This window comes from Plectropomus leopardus, chromosome 1 (genome assembly GCF_026936395.1).
Source record: "Plectropomus leopardus strain MGB_pleo_1.0 chromosome 1, ASM2693639v1, whole genome shotgun sequence".
NCBI classification, from domain to species: Eukaryota; Metazoa; Chordata; class Actinopteri; order Perciformes; family Serranidae; genus Plectropomus; species Plectropomus leopardus.
Genome location: NC_142176.1, coordinates 5,398,233 through 5,422,155, shown reverse-complemented (window position 1 = coordinate 5,422,155; position 23,923 = coordinate 5,398,233). Strand labels below are relative to the sequence as shown.

At 37.0% G+C, this 23,923-nt stretch overlaps 1 long non-coding RNA gene across 4 annotated transcripts in view; it reads right to left on the bottom strand.

The window, feature by feature from the left end:
* LOC148190346 (uncharacterized) overlaps nt 1–23,923 on the bottom strand; it is a 146,084-nt gene that overhangs the window by 110,851 nt on the left and 11,310 nt on the right. For all 4 annotated transcript variants that reach the window (XR_015778851.1, XR_015778849.1, XR_015778844.1 and 1 more), the window contains 2 exons: nt 16,641–16,723; nt 13,269–13,306 (listed from right to left, as the gene is read on the bottom strand). This is a non-coding gene — a long non-coding RNA (uncharacterized LOC148190346). The remainder of the gene's footprint in view (nt 1–13,268; nt 13,307–16,640; nt 16,724–23,923) is intronic.

The following is a 23,923-nucleotide window of genomic DNA, read 5'->3' as shown; positions in this document are numbered from 1 at the left end:
GTGTATTATTTGTCAAGTGTGTGTCTTTTCTTCTTCTTGTACATCTTTGTATTGTCATGTCATTGTGCTGAGTATTTGTTCTGACCTGGCTATAGCCTGGTGCCCTGTATTAATTGCTAGTAAAAGTAAATTGATAGTAAAGTAAATGTAAATGTGAATAAGTAAATGGGTATCGTTTTTTTTGGATTTTGTAATACTGTGTTGACTTTTCTAGGTTTTAAAGACTGCATTTTAGTTAAGTGATGTTATTTTCTAAACCTAACAGACTGTTCTAACTGCATGATTTCACCCCTTTCCCACTTAAAAAAAAACAAAACAAACAAAAAAACACAAAAACCACGAACATATGGATTTTGTTTTTAATTGGTAAGTTTGCAAAGGGCATTCACTCCCGTGTCAAATTACTGCAGTAGTCATGCATATTTATCGACTCCAGCTCTGATCGGCAGTGATGGAAATACGATAAATCCCTAATACTCTAAATACCTGTTTAGATCTGCTTATTTTAGCCACTTTACTGGTGCAATGCAATGACAAAGGCATACTCATACACAGCTCTAGTCTACTAGCAATGTAAAGGCTGTCTATCACCAATATTTAACAAGTTCTCCTGAGTTTAAAAAGCCTACATACATGTACTTCTTTTGTTGAAAAGGGGGTATTATTTGCCTTAAATCTGCTTAGTCATTATTACTAATGATAATTCATCAAAAATCTAATTGTGCAAGTATTTTGTAAAAGCACCCATTGCCAACCCAGTTGATATCGAGGTATTTGGCCCTGAACATTATATTTTATTTTCTGTATCGCCCAGTCCTACTATCAGTGGTGTAATACAAAGTAATAATACTTCTTTACAGTAGTCTGTACTTTTTTTGAGGTTCTATATTTCTGTCATCTTGCACTTTTACTCCATATCATTTCCTAAATAACATGGAAACTTTTACTCTGATACATTTTCCCAAAGCATTTTTGTTAAAATAGGGACTTTTACTCAAGCAATATTCTAACAGCTGACTTGAACTTACCAAAGTCATTTTCTGGTGATACATCTGTACTCTTACTCAAGTAGGACTCTCAGGTACTCATCAACCACTGCCTACTAGCATACAGTATATCTTAAACCCCCTTTAACATAAAAATACACAAGTGTTCATCCAGTTTGTTGCCTCTTTCAGACTCAAACTGGAATGAGTTTCAAGGTTGTGTCATTATGTGTCATATCTATGAACACCTATACATTCCTCTGCATGAAAAGAATCTCCTGCACCCCCTATAGTACAAGCAGACTCCTGCCATAAAGCTGCTCAGTGAATAGTCCACACTGAATTGCTATACCTAACATACCTTTGGTGCACTGAGGCTGAAGATGAAAAGGGGACATCGTGTTTTTGATGGTTCATGAGGTTTGTAAAGGGTGCTGGTTGATCTGCACATGGATCAAGTTGTTTCTTTTTGTTTTTGTTCCCCTCTTCATTTGTTCTTACTTAAAACAAGGCTAATACAGGACAACTTGCCTGAAGCTGAACACAGCAAGAAAAACTGAAAATGTTTCCATCAAATCCCTCAGCAAGGGCATTTGGGGGGTATTTGTCGCTTTGTTTTCCAGAGAATTTTTTCTGTAAAGAGACAGTTGTCATCCAGTTGAAATGAGGGATAATCTGTGAGCTTGCATTGTGTATGTTGTGTACTTTTCATGTCTTTAGTCTGCACACAAAAGATGAATTAGTTGCAGTGAACAAAAGCCAAAACTTGTCAAGGGGGAAAATGCAACGTCACTAATAGGCTTTTGAGTTTGTGTTTGAACTGCTTCACAGTAGCCAGGATTTTCCACACAAAGTTGACATAATTTCATTGAACAGAACATAATAAATATAACAGTGACATTACAGAGGTCAATATCAACATCCTCTCTGCTGTGTGAGGCAACAAAGCATTTTCACAGAAATCTTTCATTGTGCCTGTAATACTGAAGCAATCTGCTGCTCTGTTTCACTGGTGAATCACAGTTGGAGCTCAAATACATAAAAACAAACAAAATCTCCAGTAAATTTACAAGGGTTTACAACAGAACAGTTAGACAGCCTAGTACTAAAGCCCAATACAGCATTGCTACTTATTCAAATCACTGAAGCTCGCCACGCATCATGAACCAGCGTGTCCTTCTTAATGACAAAAGAATAAAAAGGGAGGAAAAATTATTTAAGCAACAAAATCCTTAACAGCTCAATGAAACTAACTGGGCTGTCATAATTTCAACAAAAGGCACTTAAGAGAAAGATGATCCTATTTTCTTGCCATTAAAACAAGTTTCTTAACAGCAATGCAAGTTTGTAGTAATCAAACTAATTTGTTTTTGTTTCAAAGTGTTATTTTGGGGGTCTATGGGGATCAACTCGGGTCTGGAGCCAGCCTAAAGTGGCCACTCCAGGAACAGCAGTTTTGGCACATTCACACTGGCGACACTTTTCAGCCCTGGAGGCTGCCGCTTGTTCTAAGTTCACAATTTCTCTTATTTCCTTTTTTTTACTTCTCTCAATAAACCTGTCGTTAAGGAAAAAACATAAAATGTTGGAAAAAACTCCCATTAAGCTACACTGTCTCCAACAGAGAGGATAAGATTTATAGTCACAGTTAAATATTTCTGTTGCCGTTTTGATAAATCTTAGTTTCAACTTCCAACCAAGCTCTTTCCAAGTTTGGCTATTTTTAATTTCAAACCAGTAAAAAACCTTAATTAACCAAACTTTATTCTTAATAGGGTTCCTATCCTGAAAGCACTGCTATGTATGAAATAGATTAATTCAACTTAATTTCCATTCAGTATTTACACCGAGCCCTGCTTCCTCTCATAACAGAACACATACTGTGAGTAGCCCACCCCACGTTTCCTTAAATTATGCTTCATTTCAATAAATATATCTCATTAAAAAATTAACTACTCCAGACAGTGTGTTATGTGTCATTTGATAATTATTTCCTAAAAGCCTCTCTCACAGCAGACATTCTGACTGAGCCAAGGACAGAGCCATTGTTAATGTTATTAGTGACCCTGTGCCTTCAGTGCTTTATGTCAAAACGCCCAAAAAGGCATATTGCTAAGAGATATGAGCTGAGTAATGACTCCTCAGTTACTATAAATACACTGTGACTTTGTTTTTAGGGGAACCTCGGCACCTTCTTGAGTCCTCCAATATCAGATTCATGGTGGCACAGATGACGATTATCATTCTGGCCGATAAAACTGACCCACATCTGTCAGCTGCCAATGTATCATTTGCTGAGCAGGCTGCAGCAGCCAGTGATGAATGGACCTGCCTCCTCTGCTCAATATGATGCTGGCTGGCTTGCTGTCCAGCACCGGGACGCCTGACAAGAATTGTCAGAGCAAAACAACTCTGCTAATGTCCACCATTTGGTGATGTTTTATTCAAATTTTCAACATGGTAAAAACAACATCTCCAACGGTGATTGGAGTTCAAATGAGGCAAAATGCATGTGAGGTGGAAACATTTCTGCATGGGCAGGGTGAGAAGTAAGGTACACTCAAATACTATAGTTTCGAGGTGCTGGTACTTTACCTGGGTATTTTCAAGTAAAGAGACTTTGTACTTTTACTCCACAACATTCATCTCATTAATTTGCAGATTAAGACTTTATTTAACATGACATAAACTCAAACTAATAATTATTGTTGGTCAAAACTAAAATTATTGCCCTGCAGTTGTACACCTCCACGCACTAGTCAAGTTGCACTTACAGTTTACATACACGTCTGTGAAAACATGGATGCTTAACACTCATCTTCCCCCCAGCAGCACAGAAGATCTATACAATCAGCACAGTTTCAAAGTGGACACCCAAGATTAGCGCCACCAATTCAATATCCGACCAAATGTCTCCCCTTCTGTTTATGAAATATGATGTTGAGTCATGGCCAGAAAAGTGTTTTATGCAGAATATTATGAGCTCACAGTAAACTTGATGTTTTACCATTTGGATAAATATTGCCATCACGTATTTATTATATTCTATTAGAACTTTTTTACAGAGTTTATCATAATTAGCATAGAAATTCTTGAGTTATGGGCAAAAGCATGCCTTTTGAGGCTACAGTGACCTTGACCTTAGACCACCAAATTCTTATCAGTTTATTCTTCAGCCTAAGTGGACATTTGAGGCTCCCTCAAGGTTTTTTACTGAGACATTACAATTACAAGAATGAGACAGATGCAAGGTCAAAGTCACTTTGACCATTTATGAATATCAAAATCTAATTGTTTATCTTCTAGTCACAGTAGAGGTCTTTGCTAAATTTTAAGAAATTCCCTCTAGATGTTCTTGAGATGTCAGGTTCACGAGAATACAACAAAAAAGTTTACGGTATCGTTGACCATTGACCACCAAATTCTAATTGGTTTATCCTTAACTTTAAGGGAATGTGAAAATAATTGGAGGCCAAAATCATTTTCGGTAAGAGGGAAGTAGTGGTAGTGGTATTTGATAAAACTAGACAACCTAAGGCATCCATTAGTACCAACCACAGTGGCTTAATTCATTGGGAGGAGTGCTAAATAAAGATACATATTAAGGCTAAATGTTGGCGAAGGAACAACCGGCATGCCTGTTTTCACTGGACTCCCTTGAACTTTCACCTCAATATATGTGAATGAAAATGGGTTCTGTTGGTACCCACAAGTCTCCCCTATACTTTAGTAGGCTTTTTCCCAATAAATGTTTTTGCATCCTTGCAATCAATGTACTCCTTCAACTTTAAGCTGTATATTTGTCTTTTTAAGGAAAAACACAACCAGCCTATCTGAAGAACAATGAATTGCCTCACCTATAGATACTCTCTGAGGGAGCAGAAAGGGCTGGAGCACACTGATCAATGTGCACCTCTTTGACTCTGATGAAGACACAGCGGTGTTGAAACACTGGTCTGTTTGCACTATTAAAGGCTATAAATTGATCAGTGTGCTCCAACCCTTTTTTCTCCCTTGGAAAGTCTCTGTCCTTGAGCTCAGAGGCACCCGATTTTGCTGCATGCTGTTGCAAGATGCGCAGGAAACCCTGTCTCACATATAGATATATAACATGTATGATATGAACTATGATACCCTTTGAAACCTGAGTAAATCAGCTTGATTTCTTTCAAAAACATGAAAAGATAACAAGCAATTAAACACTTAACAGCCTTAAAATTAGCAAGAAATTTGTTAAAAGTTATAAGAAAATTACCTGAAATTAGCAAAATATTAAAATATAGGAACATATGTACTGTACATAGATATAAACATATCAATATGATGAAATTGTATAAATATATGCCACTACCATATACATATTCTGTGTGCTCATATATGTTTCTCATCTCTTGACACACATGTCTATTCTCTATACGTACATATGTAATAACAAGATACATTGATAGGCTTTGGGATGGCTATAGATGTAAATAACATCTATGTCCACAATAAAAGCATATATTAAATATGTAAAAGTATTTAAAATATGTATAGTACAAATATTTACATGGTATTACATGAAATGACTATATACTGTAAGATATTTACAATAATAATTAATTAATATGTGCCATTTTATAAAAACATGCACAAAAAAAGAAAAATTACCTCAAAAAAGTGCTCAAAAATAAGAATAAATTTTTTCTGTTTTTGTTTTATGTGTAACATAATTTCAAATACATAAATTAGAGAATTATAAATATTTTTCAGGACATTTTTTCCTTTCTTTAATAGGTTTAAATGCTTGCAAAAGATGTCTAAATGCAGCACAAGAGAACTGATCAATCAGTGTTAAATGCAATACCAATGTATATTAGTATATGATTCCTGAACTCTCCATACTGACATAGTTTTTAAATAGCCTATATACTTCATCAGCATGATCGAAATTCAGTTACAGCGTTTGTTTTTGATGTGCCACTGTAAAATCTTCAGTGGCCCCATCCAGACACACCTTTGAAAAACTGATATTTTTATAAATGAAATTTTTCTGTATCTTGTCATATCTTCAAGAATGCCGCAAAATTAACCTGAAATATGTTGATATAATTTTAGGGCCACATCACCAACCCCTAATACACACTGTTGATGAAGTTCATGTTCCATGGCTATAATTTCAATTGTTAGTGTAGTTACAAATGTTTGTAGGATACTGATGAGGTTTTCTCACTTCCTGATCCGAACCTATTCCGTTCAGTTCTCTAAAACATACAGAAGAGCCAGATTTCTTCTACAAATCTGTAAAGGCTTATCAAAGAGTTAGATCTCAAAAAAGAATGCAGAGAAAATATTTTCCCCAAAACAGGTTTGGGGATATCTTTTGAAGAGAGAGAACTGAGAGAATTTACTGTGAAAGCCCATCAAACTTACTCATCCTCCTCATCTCTTAATACACTGAAGCTGAGCTGCCTGTTGGATGAAGTGGATTCCCCTTAGGTACTTTTTCTGCAGCGTGACTAAGTCCCTGTTCTTTCTTCCCCCAACTACAACCAAAACAGCATTCGTTTGCTGTTTTGAACAAACAGAGAAAACAGAGAGGGCAAACTAGTGTATAGTGACAGTGGGATGATCTTGGGGATCACCTGCGGGGGCTTGCCTCGATGTGTGGCGTTTGTTTTTTCCACCACTGTCTTTTGGCTCTAGGACCTCTATGTGCGTGACATGGAAAAGCCAAAGCACTGAAAATAAAAAAAAAATACCACAGACCCTGCTGGTAGAAAGTCCCAAAGATGACTGGGGACAAATTTTCTATCCATGCTGTACGGTGCAGGGTGGGTGTCTCATTTGTACCACCATTTAACACAGAAAACTGATTGAAACGTTCTGTTTGGGGTTTAACACATACACAAAATGATGAAACAACTGACAATGTTTGAAAATCACACTTTGAAATGCAGCAATTCTGGTTTGATTCACTGGTGGATTTAGAAATCTACCGTGATACACCATTTTAAACTTAGGTTAATCCAAGACTTATGAATAATGAAAAACAGCCCATACAGAAATGTGATATATATGACATATATGCCCCTATATCAAGAGTGACTTTAGATGTTTCTCACACACACACACACACACACACACACACACACACACACACACACACAAATGCAAAATAGGCACGTTACATATGAAATCATATCAAAATTATCTATGATATATTTTCACACGGTATTTTATGCTGCAGCCATATATGTTGATTAGACTAATTTTAATTAAATATGCAAGTTTATGAAAACAAGATACATCTCAAGATACATCTTATTACTTTTTAAAATGTCTATCTTTCATATTTAGATGTATAATATCAGTATAAAGTGGTGGGCTTTGGATTGGATATATACAAGATAAGCATAAATTATGTACCTATATTAAATAAAAGTTGATTAAAATAACATATACAAAAATACTAAATGCTTTATGTTTTCAACATAGATGTTTTCCTGTTAGATTGCCATATACTGTATAATATTAACATATATTGATATTTATAAATATCTACATATTTTTAATAATATTTCTAACATCTATATTTAAAAATATTTTGTATGCCGTATAGCTCAGCAGATAGGCACTCGGTATTTCTGCTAGAAATCGCTCAAGTCATGGCTGGGATGAGTCTTTAGTAATAGCAAGGAACCTGTTTTTACAAATGAAATGTATGTTTGAGTTATTTCTATAAAACACATATAAATACATATATGTTATAAGTATAAATAGTTATATATGTGACATATTTTGCAATACATGTACAGATATGAATGGGCTAGACCTAAATATATATAACTATTCAAATTTGAACAGGTTTCATATATAGTTTGTACATATATGTATATATTTGTATACTTCATATTTACAAGGAATTCAGATATGGAAATTCAATATATCTACATGTGTCCCAACATTTCTGTATGGGAGATGAAACCTGTCAAATCGTTTTCAGTTGCACACATAAACTGGGCAAAAAAAAGAAAAGTTGTGGTATGATTGTGCAAACTGGCAGCTGATGGTCTGACATCATTTAGCCACATCTGTAAACATGTGAATGCACCGCTGCTCCTTTACCTCACGCTCACAAACCATCCCAAATGCTATAAAAATGCTCTAAATAGCCCATATAAACAATTAAATTTGACAGTGCTCTGAAGTTTGCTCAGTTTGGCACCTGAGTACAGTTTTGTTTCATGTGGCTGCATGTTTAGAGAGGCAGCCAATAATTTTTAACACTTACACCGCAAGGTAAGAAGAATAGGACAACGAGCCAGACAGCTGACAGCTAATATGAACACGGTCCATTAACTGCACTGAATGAGAGATGATGATGTTAAAGCCTGAAGTAAAGCTTAACGTTTGATGAAATCTGGATAAATGAAGTCCTAAACAGGACAAAAAAATATCCTGGTGAATATACTGATCTTAAACAAAGACAAAATGAGGATCTACTGCAGCAAAAACAGGTTTAAGGTGGATTTAAAGTTGCTATATAGGTCAAAAGTTGCACAGACGCTTGTCTGACAGAGCATGTTGTGATTAAAAACAACTGGTTTCCATATGATTTTGTCATATTCAAAATGCTCAAGTGAAATTATTCTCTGGAGCCGACTGGTGTCACATCAGAGTACTGTACATGTCGCCTAAATCTCCTGCCGAGCGGCGAGTCGTCCTGTAGGCACCGACGGCGCCCCACATGCCCCAGAATCAGCATGACAAGCTGTTAATCACATCCGGTCATTTATCTGCCAGAGTCCGCCCAAGTGCCGAGAAGTGAGGATGGACAATTCCCCACAACACCGTCACACAGCCACCTCCAGCTGTCTGGCTGAATGGCTGTCGGTGTCTCAAAGCCAGCGTTCACAGCCTGGACCTTGTGACTCATGCACTTGATGATGTCACTCCGACAACTCCAACACAGGCAGTTCAGTCCAATACCTGACTGAGCAACACTTCTTCTTTCATTCATCCAGTTTATTTGGCAGCCTCAGCACTGTCGCTTTTTCCACCCCAAGTTTATTTTTAAAGACAAGCTTGACGGCTTTGAGGACAAAAACTGAGTCTGCAAAGTGAATTCAGTGGCCCAGTGCACTGTGCTGGCATACAGTATTATTTTATACAAAATAAAGAGAAATAAAGTAAAGAAACACAGTGTCCATCCTAAATCTTAGATGACCGTAAATAAGATTAGGGTTTACTGAATTAGAAAAATTAATTAAATACAATGTAACTGGATCACATTTGGGTTTAATTAGATACATCAGTTTACTTTGGAGCTTTTTCAGAATAGAGTTACTTTAGGGTCAGATTGAGCATCAAACTGATCCCTATTATTTAAGTGCTGTTTTGAATTACATTTGGGTTACAGTAAAATAATTTAGATTACATTAGATGCAATTGGATGACACTTTATTAGGATAAATTAGCTTGAATTACAAGATGGACATTTGGATTGAATTTTATTATGTTAGATAACTTTGGTTTAAATTTGATGGAAATGCATTTAATCACATTAGATTGGAGTTGACATTAACATGAGGGTTAAATTTAAATTGATTAGAAGTTTAAATATATCACATTGATTACTGAAGGTTTGTGGGGAAACTGGTGAATTACATCATTAAATTTTTGTAGGAAACGTGACTGAAATTCAAAAAAAGGCTCATTATGACAAAAAGAAGCAAAATAAAAGAATAAATAGCAAAATGATGATGTCGCACAAACAAGACAGGATAATAAACACTAAACCTGAACCCTAAAAAGCCTTCAAGCAATCGATTAAAATCAAGTCTTTAACCTAAAGCACATTGTAGACACAGGCTGTTTTTATGAACTGTTTGTTGGTATACCAACAAATGCATGATGCAACAGAACTTGTAAACAACCCACCTATTGGTCGCATGACCAATGCACAGACATTCGTGAAGAAGGAAAAAGTGAGCAGGTGACAAGGTGATTATGCAACTTTAAATCAAATAAATAAGTTTACGTTACGTACCTACCATGACAATGCCATTCATGGGGCACCAATATGTAAGATAGCATAACAACCGTGGTATGAGGAAACGTTGGAAGTTATGATTTGCCAAATATCCTCACTTATTCCTATTACTATATTTGTGAAACATTTTGTTTTTGTATTTCTATAAAAGTATTTAATATAAATATATAAAGTATAAAGTATTTCTTGCAACAGCTCAACAGTTGACGCATTCTGCATCATCAGTGACACATTCTGGCGTGTTTTGCATATAGACTGTGTAAAATAATGGACACACGTAGCTACCGTGACATCACTCATTGGTTTGTGGACTCCATCCCCTTCTTTATTTTTTGGTGCTACAAGTTACCACATCATACCACTATATGCGGACAACCTTTCACTCAAAGCAGCTTGTGTAACTTTAAGCCTTAACAAAGTGTAAACAGGTGAGTTGTATAAAAATTCAACCCTGCACAATTGTCATGAGTGTTGAAATTAGCTATTGAGACCAACTGTTTTTTTGTACCAGGCTGTAAACATGTTTATTTCTGCTGTCAAGTTGGGCATTTTAACATGGGGGTCTATGGGAACTGACTTGCTTCCAGAGCCAGCTTTAACTGAAGATTTAATGAACTGCAGTTTTTGGTATTCCAGTGTTGGCTTTATTTATCAGCCCAGAGGTTGCCTCTTGGTTTCAAGTCACCTGGTCTACATATGCTGCCCACATTGCCATGACGCAAAACTAGTTGAAAAGTTTCCCTTAAAAAGAAACAGCCATAGATAAGTGAAAACAGAAAAAAATAAACACCCAGTGTGTCAATTACTGTGATCTAGAAAAAGCAACTGTACAAATTGGGCTTGTCCTTAAATAACACATTCATTCAAATATTTTGTTTTCTGTGACGTATATAAAAACGTTTGAGCTGTCAGAACAATCAGAATGCCTGAGATGCCTTGGTGAGGTGCTGCACAAAACACTCAAATTTCCCCCTCTAACAGTGTGAGTCACTGTACATAAATAAAACGCTCCAAATCCAGAATCATAATTGTAAACATGCGTATAACTCAAAGTCAGTGCTTATCAGCTGAGGAGACAGGTAGCCCCGGGCAAAACTAACATGACATCACATCTGCAGACATGATCTGGTTACTATTAGGCCTCGGGATATCATGCACACATCTATTTATGTAGCTGCCTATTCAACACTAAGCAACCTCGGATGTTGTCGAATTGATAATGTTGCATTTAAAAGCTTTTGCCTCCAGTTTTGGATGTTGCGGACCATAAACACACCACACACAAACAGCACCAGAGGGAGTTGTATATGATGCCTATTTGAGTATTATCAGAGGCTAACACGTTTTTAAAAATGCCTGTTGGCTGTGCTGCATTGGCTCATGTGTATAACCAATCAAAGATCTCTTGGATCACTTATAGTCCCTCTTGTGTGTAAGTATGGTTAAAATGATACGATATTTTCTCAGAAAATATTGCAGTTTCATGGTAACATCATATGGCAGAACAATTGTTTTTACCAGTTATGATGACCATTGAATAAATGTCAACTTGTCAACAGAAGGGGGTTTCTTGTTTGGTTGAACAAAATTAATATAAATAATCAATATCAATATTAAACCTGACGCAATATTTTTGAGAGCAGATGCACTAGAGGTTGAGGACTAAATCGATGTTATTTCTAATATTTATGTGATGGAGAAACTTACATTTATTGTAAGACTTGAACGGGATAAGTTTAAAAGCTGTTGGGCATCTTGGACTAAACATAGATCCTCATATATATCAGACTTCACTTGATCTAAGAAGATATAATTATAACTTCTCTTATCCTATGTTAACGTTGTGCTACTCAAGTGTTAACTGTTTATTAACTGTTCAAGTGTTAACTGTTTATTTGTGATTCTATTGTTTCTTTTCTTTAGGAGTAAATGTATGCAGCCAGACTTTCTGTTCAATTATAATTGTTTTCTTTTTCCTTAATTTTGTTTTTTGATTCTTTTTTTTTGTTTATTTTCTTTAAATATTATTATATTAAATATTATTAGTGTTACTGTTGCCTGTGTGAATAATTTTACAACATATACCTCTACTTCTATTTTGTTTTTTATTTAAGTTTTTTTATTAAGTATTTTGTGTGTAAAGATACCTTGCATGGACAGTGATGGTACTTAATAACAGTCACATTAAAGGAAAATGTGTATTTCACTGTATTGTTTTTCCTTAGTCGATGTGAGGGTCTAAGGACAGAGGGATGTCGTATGCTGTAAAGCCCTCTGAGGCAAATTGTGATTTGTGATAATGGGCTTTATAAATAAAATTGACTTGACTTGACTTGAATCAGTCTAATTTGACCAAAACACAGCAGGATTAATAGACTGCGAAAACCACCAAAACAATCATGATGTGGTAAGTGTTGCAAAGAAATGACTGCAGAGCTACTTACCTTATAAACATTGCTTGTACAGAAAAGTTTTGCACAGAACTGAACTTATCAGCCTGCACCAAACTCCCGCGCGTACGGCTGAACTGGAGTCGGTCTGAATCAGCGCTGACCGCTGATGCTTTCACTTAGTCATACAGACTTGCTGGGACTGCGATAGGCTGCTATTCACTGTGAATGGGTCCTAGTGTGCAGCCTGCTGAGCTGTAAAGATTTAAAAGGCCCCCAGCGACACTACAGGGGAGAGTGGAAAAACACTCTACTTTATGCAAATGTCCTCTGACAAAATGCGAGCGACAACCAGGTGAGAGCCAATCACGCTTGTTTTAATGCCCACAGAAATGCGGAGTTGTTTATTGCTCCCAGCACAGATACAGAACCACAATGTTGATCCGTCTTGCCAGCTCGAGCGTCATTGTTGAATTAAAACACTTTCAAACTAAGCCACTCTTTACTCTGGAAACAAACTCACTTAATACATCCATGGCAGTAAACAAGAAGCATGTGTAGAACTTTTGTTTAGACCAACGGCACCGCCAGAAAACAACTGTTCAGTCAGAGGAGAGTATGTAAACAACATGCTCAATGCAAAAAACCCACAGAGATAGATTGAGACCAGGATCTGCCCACTAGGATGTATCTGTAAAGTGCATTTGAACAGCAATGCTTTCACTTGCTGTTCTATGTAACTGTAAAGCCAGTGAGTATGAATCTTTAAACTGATCAGCAACACTGATTCGTAATTCACACCTCTGAGCATCATTTTAGTTTCTGTCCATATTTTATCAGAGAATTTTTTCCACTTACCGAAGCTGTTGTGACCTTCAGACTGTCAGCACTTGTCTCTGTAAAACAAACAGAATATCATGACTAGAATGCTTAGATTTTCCATCCACTAAGTAGGAAACATTTACATCAATTCAATTTGGTTATCAGATTGTATACTGACAATTAAATGGATAATTTAAAAAAAAAAAGACAAATTCAACTAACTTAGGCTTCCATCAAAATTGTAGAAATAATCAGTTCCATCATCTGTTCATTAACTGGACAGACAAACTATCAAGAAATACATACAGAGTACGTCTTCCTACTCCTTTTCGAACATGATGATGATTAAGTTTAAGTGGCTTGAGTTCACTTGGCTGTAAGGCTTGTTCGCTTTTTTTGTGGGGTTTTTAAATTTTTTTTACATGTTTAAAATAAAGATTAATTCAAATCAATCAATCCAATCCAGTTCGATTTAATTCACATCCCACTGTGCATTCACCATCACCTTTCCATGAATCTGAAATCTCCCATTTCCATTCTCCATAGGCCTGTACACCAATGCTTTGCCTTGCACCCTATAAAAGCAGCTAACCTTACGGATATGATTTAGCTTGTGATATTAAAGAAAAATAATAATGTTTAACAGAAAATGATGCTGTGATATTGTCGCACCAAGCGAAGACACACAGACTTTAAAAAAAGGGGGATGTTTAAATGGAGGAGACATTGCTATTAATTAAATTGTAATCTTTAAATATTTGTAGATATTTAAATATTTTAAATAAAATGTTCACACCGTTTTATAAACAACTTCATAACCCATGGATCAGTCCGTGTATCTGCATTCTCGATCTTGATCTATATGCAGATTTTCAATTTGTGCATTAGAAAAAACATGGGCCAGCTTTGATTTCCTTAATTATAACAGTACTTTTTAAAATGTCATTATAAAAGTATTTTATTTAACTTCCCTGTAACTCTGTTTTGTTAAATGTTATTATAACAGTAGTGTTTTCAACTTAATTATTTGGCAGTTACCACTTTGTTTAACTTCATTGTAACTGTAGTTAATTCAATAACTTTGTATTTTAGTAGTTAACATTAATTTAAAGGACATTTAAAAATATCGAGATACACATTATACCGTGTATTGCGAAACAGCCTTAAAATATTCTAATATTATTTAAAGCCATATTGCCCAGCCCTAAATCACAACATCTGAAAACAACCTTGTGGGGCCTTTAACTAAAACAAAAACAAACTAGGTTTTCTAAATCACTCAACCTCACTGTCCTGTTTCACTCTCATCAGGGTGGTTTCCAGCACCAGACAGTTGTTTTTAGGGGAAGTTTTGATAAATCCACTGTATGCTACTGAATCCTTACTAAAGGCTATCTGAACATTGCACCACAGAATAATGCCACTGTAAATATACTGCACATGCAACACATGCAGATACATCCCCAGAACATTCACTGTTATTAGTTCAAAAATACAATTGACCAACACTATTTTCTCTGCAGTGCTGCCTCAGTAGCCTGTTAACTCAGAAGTGTCCCGTCACACCACATTGGATTTTCTGTGCAGGCGTTTGTTCTGGCCAAATACCAATTGATTTTTGGAACGACAAGTGGCCGGCGCCCAGATTGTTATATCATCATTCATTGTTTCAGACCCATCCAGATTAATTTGATCACAGCAAGATAAAAACGGTCCATCGGGCTGTAATGTAGCTGTATTATTGTGTATGACATGATGTTCCAACCCCACAAAATTAGACATGGATGGGGGGTGAACGCTGAGGTGACACGAGGCAGATGTCCAGCAGTGAGAAGTTTCATCAATCTGTGAGCTGTGACAGCATCTCAAAAGCCACAGATTGTCTTAAAAACTGACTCATGTTGCACAACAATGTTGAGAGCTGATGAAACTTCACAGGGCTGAAAAGTGATCTGAAACACAAGACATTCTGCTGTTGTTTACCCCCTGATATGGATAGAAAAAATTTAAAAGTAATTATTCCTATTAATGGAAAACGGCAACTTTGTGAGAAAGAAGCACATATAACTCAGGCTTAATCGACTGTATTTCACTCATCTATTTTCATACAATGGTCTAATTGCTTTTGGTCTGAATATCAGCGATATTTCAAAGAAGGATGCCAAGTGATCAATAAAGTGAATCTCGAAAGTGCTCAACATAATTAGAGCACCGAACAGATTCATTTGTAACTCCTGCAGACAAAAAGAGTTTGATTTCATTTACTGAACAGACAAACTATCCAGACACACATACAGTGTGAATCTATTTAATACTTAGATAGTCATTACGTACTTTGTCTTTAGACCACATTGTTCCTGTTAAATAGAAATCAATGGACCACACGATTTTTACTGCTATTCATTTTTAAAAAACAACTTTTAGAATTGCAAATGTGTTTCTCCTTGAGTCACAAAACAATCTGAACTGGAGTTTAATTCACAAACTTTTCACAGAGCTTTCAGCTGCATCACACAGTATTAATCAGCGGATGGAGTTTAATCAGTCATGGAGATGACTCTGATGACACGAGGCTCAGTAGCTGTTGTAATTTCACCCACAGTTCATGCTGGACTTTTCGCCTCAAAGTCATAGAGAAACAAAAGTTACAGCATCTCTCTTTTCCATAATGTGAAGTATTTCCGAGAACAGAGCATAATTACAAAAGGAACTGTCTTGACTGCTGTATTTGGTGCAATATTTCAACTACAGCAATCTCCTGTGCAATTATTCACATGTGCAATATATTCTTCCAACACTTGAATGTAGGCTATATTTAACATGTGACACATATAGTCTCTTAATCACCGCTGGTTTAAGTCATCGCATCTCCTGATAGAACAGCATGGATGAATTTAAATCTGCACGCATATTTTTTCAATCTAACATTGTTGAAACTGAGCAGCTAGTGCCGCTGCAAGAAGTTAGCAAAGTGAGATGTCAGGCATGTGCGTAGTGTTTCCTGAGTATGGCTTTTGTTTACATATGGCATGTACTCTGTTAACCCTGGGTTTCTCAGAAAACAAACTGATGATTTACTCCCAAGTAAATAGCATTATCCTCATCATCTTTCTCTTGGCTGCTTGCCATCATCTGCCTGATGCTATGTGACAGGAACACAGAATTACAAAGTAAAGGCGCAACCGTAAGAGGATAATATTGATCATTGTTTTTGACTTGTGTCGATGTTACATGTTTGTTGCTCATATAACGATATATCGATGCAGATCGATAGATTGTTAAACTCTTCATATTTTACTCAGATGTAATGTATTTCTATTTCATTGCATCTATGAAGGTAATGAGAGATCATGGTTGACATTTTAAACAGTAGTTTGAGAAAACAATCCCAGCTCAAGGTCCACTTACTGTTTTTTCCAGAGCTTTCAAGGAGGGTCTTTCCAGGGAGTCTGAATCAGTGGATGGATTCTGCTTAGGTGTCATAGATGAACCTGTTGACATATTACACCAATTAATTTTAGTTTGAATCCTGATTTTTTTTTTGTCTTTTGACATAGTCATATGAAACATTATATTTCATTCTTCCATCTCACCACCATAAGTCTACTTTTAATGTTGTCAAAGTTTCTCTATCATTAGATGATGACGCAGTTGCAACTTTATATTGATTTCAAATGTCTGCACTGATTCATCACACAACAAGAAACATAACTTTGACAACAAGAAAAGAAGACATGATGTTTACTGTGATGAATTGCCTCAAGCAAGTTTCACTACTATAAAAGCTGTTTTTCAGGGTGTACAGACATAAATGGACACCAGTAGGGAAAAAAAACACTTTTTTTTTTTTTTGGAAAAACTGGGGTGTGCTTTGGAAAACAGTCAACATTAATGTAAATTATAATTATGTGATTTAAACAGGACAGAACATGTAAAACCATTGTTGTGCCTCTTTAAATCCATCTTGATAAACAACTACAGTAATTTCTGTTTGAAGTTGTTCAATTTCACACTGTGTTTAATTCATATATCATGCTGCATTTCATTTGATACCTGTCATCTTTCATCTGATTGCATATTAATCTTTCAGAGTAGCAGACATGCTGCACGACAGTTTTAAAAACATGACAAGATCTCCAAACAATGGAGAGAACGGCTTAAAACTTTATCTTGTTATGAGTAAACAATTGCAAAACCACATTCTGTGAACAACATGTCACTAAACACTGTGTCACTGAAAAACACTTTATATCTTTTTACATAATGAATTGATTCGTCAATCTCATTGAGTAAAGAATTAGATTTAGAAATTGTTTGCTGAGTGTTTTTAAGGTTTTCTGGTGGCATATCCCATGGTTTCAAAATGCTCTCACTGTCCTGTTTTCTTATATAAACAGAATGACACACCAGAAATTAGTTCTTCAAGCTGATTTTCCAAAATCTTTCTACAGGGACCACCATGTTTTCACAGTAGAGCCCACTGAGATTTCTTTCAAAGGCAGTATTTCTGCTTTATTAAAAACTTCACAGATACAAGACACACAATAGATGGTGCTGTAGGTAACAAGCATGAAAGGTTTTCAGTAGATCTGAGCCATCAAGACAGCAGAGGTTTCCTGTTTAGGGAATTTTACGTTAAAGCTGAGGTTGGCAGAAATCTGGACAAGGTGGGAAAAAATGGTAAACTTAAATACACCCCCCTCATGCAGCTCTTCTGTCTCTGTTCTAAGCCCCTCCCACCAGGCATACGCACACGCTTCATATAGTAACCTAGTTTTTCCCATACATTGATTTAATCTTATTAATCGTACAGTTGCACACAGCTCATTTGCTCAGCTCCACTCTCTTTCTCTCCTATTTATCAAACCACAGATGAGAGAAGAATTAGCAAAACCTCCACCCTACAATCCCGCCGCCTCGCTCCCCGCCACTGTGGACTGCTGCCAGGGTATCCCACACATTGATTTATTTGTGGTGGGTCATCATGATGAAAACATCTGCCACCAAGAACAGATGTGCTATATTTGGAACTGGGCCGTTCAATGGGAGTGCTATTTGAATGTATACACCATTTTCTTGTGCGTTGCACCACGCTGTTAAAGCCTAGCAAGGGCTGAACATGAGGTGCAGTGAAAGTTAAATTTAAACGTTGGAAAGTTTATTTTCACTCACTCTGAAGAAGCTTCTCCCCTCATCCAATGATCTGATCAGCTCTGACCAGACCAACTGATCAATTATCCATCCAGTGACTCAAACTGCTGCTGAGGGATAACAGAAACTCATGATGAGTTTAGCCTGTGCTACATTCACGCAAAAACATCCGAATTTAGAGAGGGGGCAATGACTGATTAAAAAAGTGACACAAACATAAGCTTGTTGTCTTGACTTAGGACTTGAGTCGAAAGACTTGAGACGTACTTATGACTTGCAAAACAATGGTCTCACCTCTGGTTCTTTATAGACCTAAACAAAAGAACTAAACATATAACAACATATTAAGAGTGTGCAGAGAGGGAAACATAAAAAATGTAACTTTGATCATTATTACATTTTTAAAAAAGTCAAACGAGCTGGTTTTAAAGATTGTCTCTGTTTCACATCAATGTTAATTAAATCCCTTTGGAATTTATAACTGTTGTTCAGAAACAATAGCTTGAGGTGGTTTTTTGGGAACCTGAAATGAGAATTTCATTATTTATATATTTTATATTAGTTTCAGACTCGTTATGCTGTGCATAATTTTTCTGTTTGCCTTTTTAATGGAGCAGGCTTGGTGTTCATGCTGATGGAGTGCAGGTTATAATTTGCTATTACTGGGCTCATTTGGATTTCTGTTTACTGTCCCCTTCTATCTCTGATCATTCACTTGTTTTGTTTTTAGGTGACATTAGTTAGCATGTGAATAAAAATGTTGTTTTTGTAACATGTAAAGTATGATATATAGCATCTGTATCTGTACCACCAAAAAATATTTATACTACAAAAACAATCCAATAATGTGATGGAACAAAGAGGGATTCAAGTCAAAAACTACCCAACATTATACTTAAGCAGAAATAACCATCAGGTATGTGTTAGGACTTTTCTTGTACTTATTTTTTGTTGAAAAATTTAGAAATTAGATCAGGTTTATTGCCTGGGTTATCACATACAATAGGTTTTCACATACAAGATTTTTTTCTTGTTATTTTGGTGCATTCAACAAGTATTTGGATTTAATTTTTTTGGTTATTTATTATGGAAGTTCAGTTGTTTTCTTTAAGTTTTCGCCACTTCATACTAGAGATGCAACTGAAGCAAGTACACTCTTATTATCCTCAATCTTTTTTTAAGAAGTTGCTATATTCTGTGCTAAATATATTCAGCTTTAAAATAAGCCAGAAAAGCTGGAGATCATAACAAAAGCACAGAGATCAGTTGGTATGGAGGCAGTACACTGTCTCTTCTAGTTGCATTAGTGTAAACTCGCAGGTTTTTATAACTTTGCAGACGACTGCATTGCAAGTAGTTGCAAATTTTAACTCATCTTTTCATGAATCTGTGGTCTAAACTGAGGTTTAAAGTCCAAGTCAAGTTGCAAGTCTTTTTTGATTTTGTCAAGTTGATTCTAAAGTCATCAAATCTGTAAATCAGGTCCATACCTCTGCCAAGAACCGACTGAATCTTGAAATGAGTTGGGCTTTGACAAGTTCATACAATGATGTCAAATCCCATCCAGCCCAGAGGCTTCATGTGTAGGCTTCCCTCCCTGCCACTTAGAGTTAGTTAGCGAGGTCAGCGCCTAGTTACATCACGGCTTGGCACTCAACCTCATAAAACTGCCCTGGGAGGAAATCGGTCCACTCTTCTAGTACTGTGTCTGTGTGCGTACGCACTGTATCATGTAAAAAAGTACAAAGTAGCCCGCAAACATCACCTAATTTTTACAAAATTATCTTGAGAGATTTCCAGATATCAACATTAGTCAGAGCCACATCACACCACCTTTGTGCGTAAAACACTCAATGGCTGTTACTGTTGGGAAAAGTTCAGCCGTCAGAACTACTTTGAATACAAATACTTGTTTGACAGCGCAGCACAACAGGGAACAAAGTGTGTAGAAAAATAGTACTGCAAATTGTCTTCGCTGTCACGTCAGGTTGACATTAATGAGCACGTCTGAATGACTATAAAACCGTCTCATTTCTGATCGAAGCTGTAGCCGCGTCACCCACAACTGCAGCGGCCCGAGCGAGACTAACATCCTCAGATGCATCTCAATTGAGTCACTGATGCAGCCCTTACCCATTTCCAAATGAGCGTCTGGCAAGACCCTCCTTGTCAAGGAAGATAGGATGACTGCACAGAGTCGTGTGGACAAATGGTGAGGGCGTTGAGCTGCAAACAGAATGAAAATGACCGAGAGAGACAGAGGGAGATACCGGGAGAGAGACAGAGATGGAGGGAGGCATTTCACTGGCTTATACAGCTCCCACACACTTAACGTCTCTATAATGTCGTTCTTTCTCTTTTTTGTTTTTGCAAAGATGATTCTGCGATGAATCACCCTGTGACCTACATCTGAGCACCCAGGCTTAGAGAAAATTAAATAGATATCATTAGTTGGCTGCTCCCATCCACTTGTTCCAAATTACAGTCATTTAATAGCCTACCGCTCTTTCAGGGAGGCTCCTGCTTAGCTGCTGAGGTAAAGTGCGCATGATTGTTTGTGGCTGCCAGATGATAGGTTTGCCTGTTTGTGAATGTAAGCAAATGTGTGTGTTTTCCACCGATCGCAGCTCTCCTAAGTGAGTTTGAAAGCTGCAGTAGTAACTAGAACTACAGCCACACAGTTGTATGCCACTGCACACCAGTCTAGTTGTACTTACAGTTTACACCCTTGTCTGTGAAAACACTGATGGGCATGCATCTCCCCCACCAGCACACAAGATCTTTACAATCAGCACAATTTCAAAGTGGGCACCCAAGATTAGTGTCACCAATTCAGTATCCAACCAAATATCTTCTCTTCTGTTTCTAAATTATGATGTTGAGCCAAAAAAGTGTTTTTTGTGAGCACTGATATCACAGATGACCTTTGAACTCTTGGATATAAAATGTCAGAACTTCATCATTATATCATATTAGACATTTGTGTGAAATTTAGCATATAAATTCTTGAGTTATGGCAAAAAACATTTTATGAGGTCGCATAACCTTGACCTTTGACCACGTCACCCACACTTACAGATTCTGATCAGGTCATCCATGAGTCCACTCAAATGTTTGTGCCAAATTTTAACAAATTCCCTCAAGGAATTCTTAATATATCGCCTTCACAAAAATGAGAAAGACAAGGTCACAGTGACCTTGACCTTTGACCTATCACCACCAAATATAATCAGTTCATTCTTAAGTCCAAGTGGATGTTTGTGCTAAATTTGAGGAAATTCTCTAAAGGCGCTCTTGAGATATTGCATTTACAAGAATGGGCCAGACAGACAGACATCCCGAAAACATAATGCCTCCGGCCTCGGCTGTAGCCAACACGGAGGCGACAAAAAACATGAAATTTGATTCACTCCTAAATGCCAAAGTGGAGTCAGCTGGCAGATTCTTTTAATTTCAAAAGCAGCGGCTTTTCCCTTTCCCAGTATAATGAAAGCAGATATTACTTGTGATAACATTTTTTCTTTTAATCAAATGTCTTTTTGGCCCCCTAAACTCTTAATTCAACTTCCAGTCTGAAATGTAACACATGGAACCCAAGAACGTGATTTATTTTAGTAGCTGATGAAGAAGAGAAAAATACATTCTAGCAGATGACCGACTGGTCCTCAGCTAATAATGTTTTAAAGATCAGAAAAATTTAAGCCACAATTTACATTAAGCTGCCAAGAAAGGCACACTAAGCCTCGGGATCTGAGCAGCACGTTCTCATTTCAGGACCAATGAATTATAATAATGAGCCATCTATGGATGTCGATGTGTATGTATGACAAACATGCTGTTGCAAGCTTCCCCGAGGCACTGTGTACATTAATACACTGCGTGTCTTCGTGTGAGTCCACTTTACTGTTGACTGAATGATTCGGTGCAATGTGCACTCCTCGAAAGTCATTTTCTCGCTCCACATGAGGGAGGAGGGTGCACTCAGATGAGCTTCAACAAATTGCACATGAATATATGTAAAGGCGGAAAAAAGGAATTTAAATAAGGAGGTCAGACAATATCTGCTGCTACATTTGAAGGTGGAGACAGAAGATGGTAGACAGTGAGGAAGGATTTAATTAATTTGTGGGATAGTCTTTTAATACAAGGTGCCACAGGCAGGGGACTACTGTAGCGAAGTCCCACCTCAAACTCTATCCCCATGTTTTTTGTCCCTATTTTTACAGAAAACTATTTAAGGAAGGCAAAAGACCTTTTTTTTTAAAGTGCTTGAGTGTCAAGTCTTATTTCTATGAGAATATTAGTATGTTTTCTTTAGTGTATAATTACTCGAAAATAAGAACCGTCATGTTGGTATTACATTAGAATGAGCCATTTATATTTACATAGGGATCACTGCCTCATCCAAGGAGTCTGCCATGATGCACTGTCATGTTTTACAACACTGGTTCTAGATAGGGCCATTTACATTTTTGCTTTAGCCACCATTGTTAGCAGCCCCCGCACAACGAGCCAAACAATGTTGGAAAAACACTGGCAAACGTTACATGCACATCACTACTCCCCTATATTTCGGAATATGATGACATTCTGAATTGTATGCGGGTCATATAAACAGCATATTCCATCTAAATATTACGAATTAGGCCGTTTTTTTCATTTTAGTACTTTCCGATTAAGACACGGGATATGCCAGTATTATTCAGGTTTTAGGAGCATTATTTGGGCATGTATGAAGCCAATTGGGAATATGCATCTTTATTAGGGGTGTCAACAGTTAACTGTTGACCAGTTAACTGCAGAACTTTCTGTCTAGCTACACATGTCAGTCTATAGGTTAATTGTGCTACTCTTAATTTTACTGCACTGCACACAACCCCGGTCTGGTAGAAGCTAATGGCGTGGCTCATTACAGCAAATAACGCCGTGCAAACCAAACAGCGTTGGTGTGGAAACATTGTGCACACCCTCCGGTCAGCCCCCAGCCGATGAGTAAGCGGTTCAATTATGCGTCATAAAAGCCCATATACCATTGTTGACTTGTCACTGTTAGCTCCGTTTCTACCATTAGCAGTGTAAGAACAGGTAGTGCTGCTAACATAGTTCAAATGCCTCAAGGGTTTTGCGATCAAAATGAAGCTGCTTACTTGCCACCAGGGTGACCTGAAGGGAAGAATGGAGTGTGGGCATAATGTTCCCGCATTTCAAAGACATAATGCCCACCCTCCGGTTGGAATTTCAAAAGTAAAATCAACCGAAACTGACATTCCTAGTCTCAGTTGGGTTTTTTACCACAGTTTGCGACACTCAGCCTCTTGTCTGTTTACAGTCGGCTCTATGTGTTGTCATGGATACCTTGTACAAAAACCAACTCACCAATAGTCTGCAGGGCTATGAGGTAAAGATGCATTCAGAAAAATCCACATTTCTGGTCTGAAGAAACACCTACTTTTAAACATTATGAAAGACTTATCAACAGGTTTTTGGATACGCGCAAATATTGCACCACCAACCTTCTCAAGAAGGTGGCTGAATGAGTG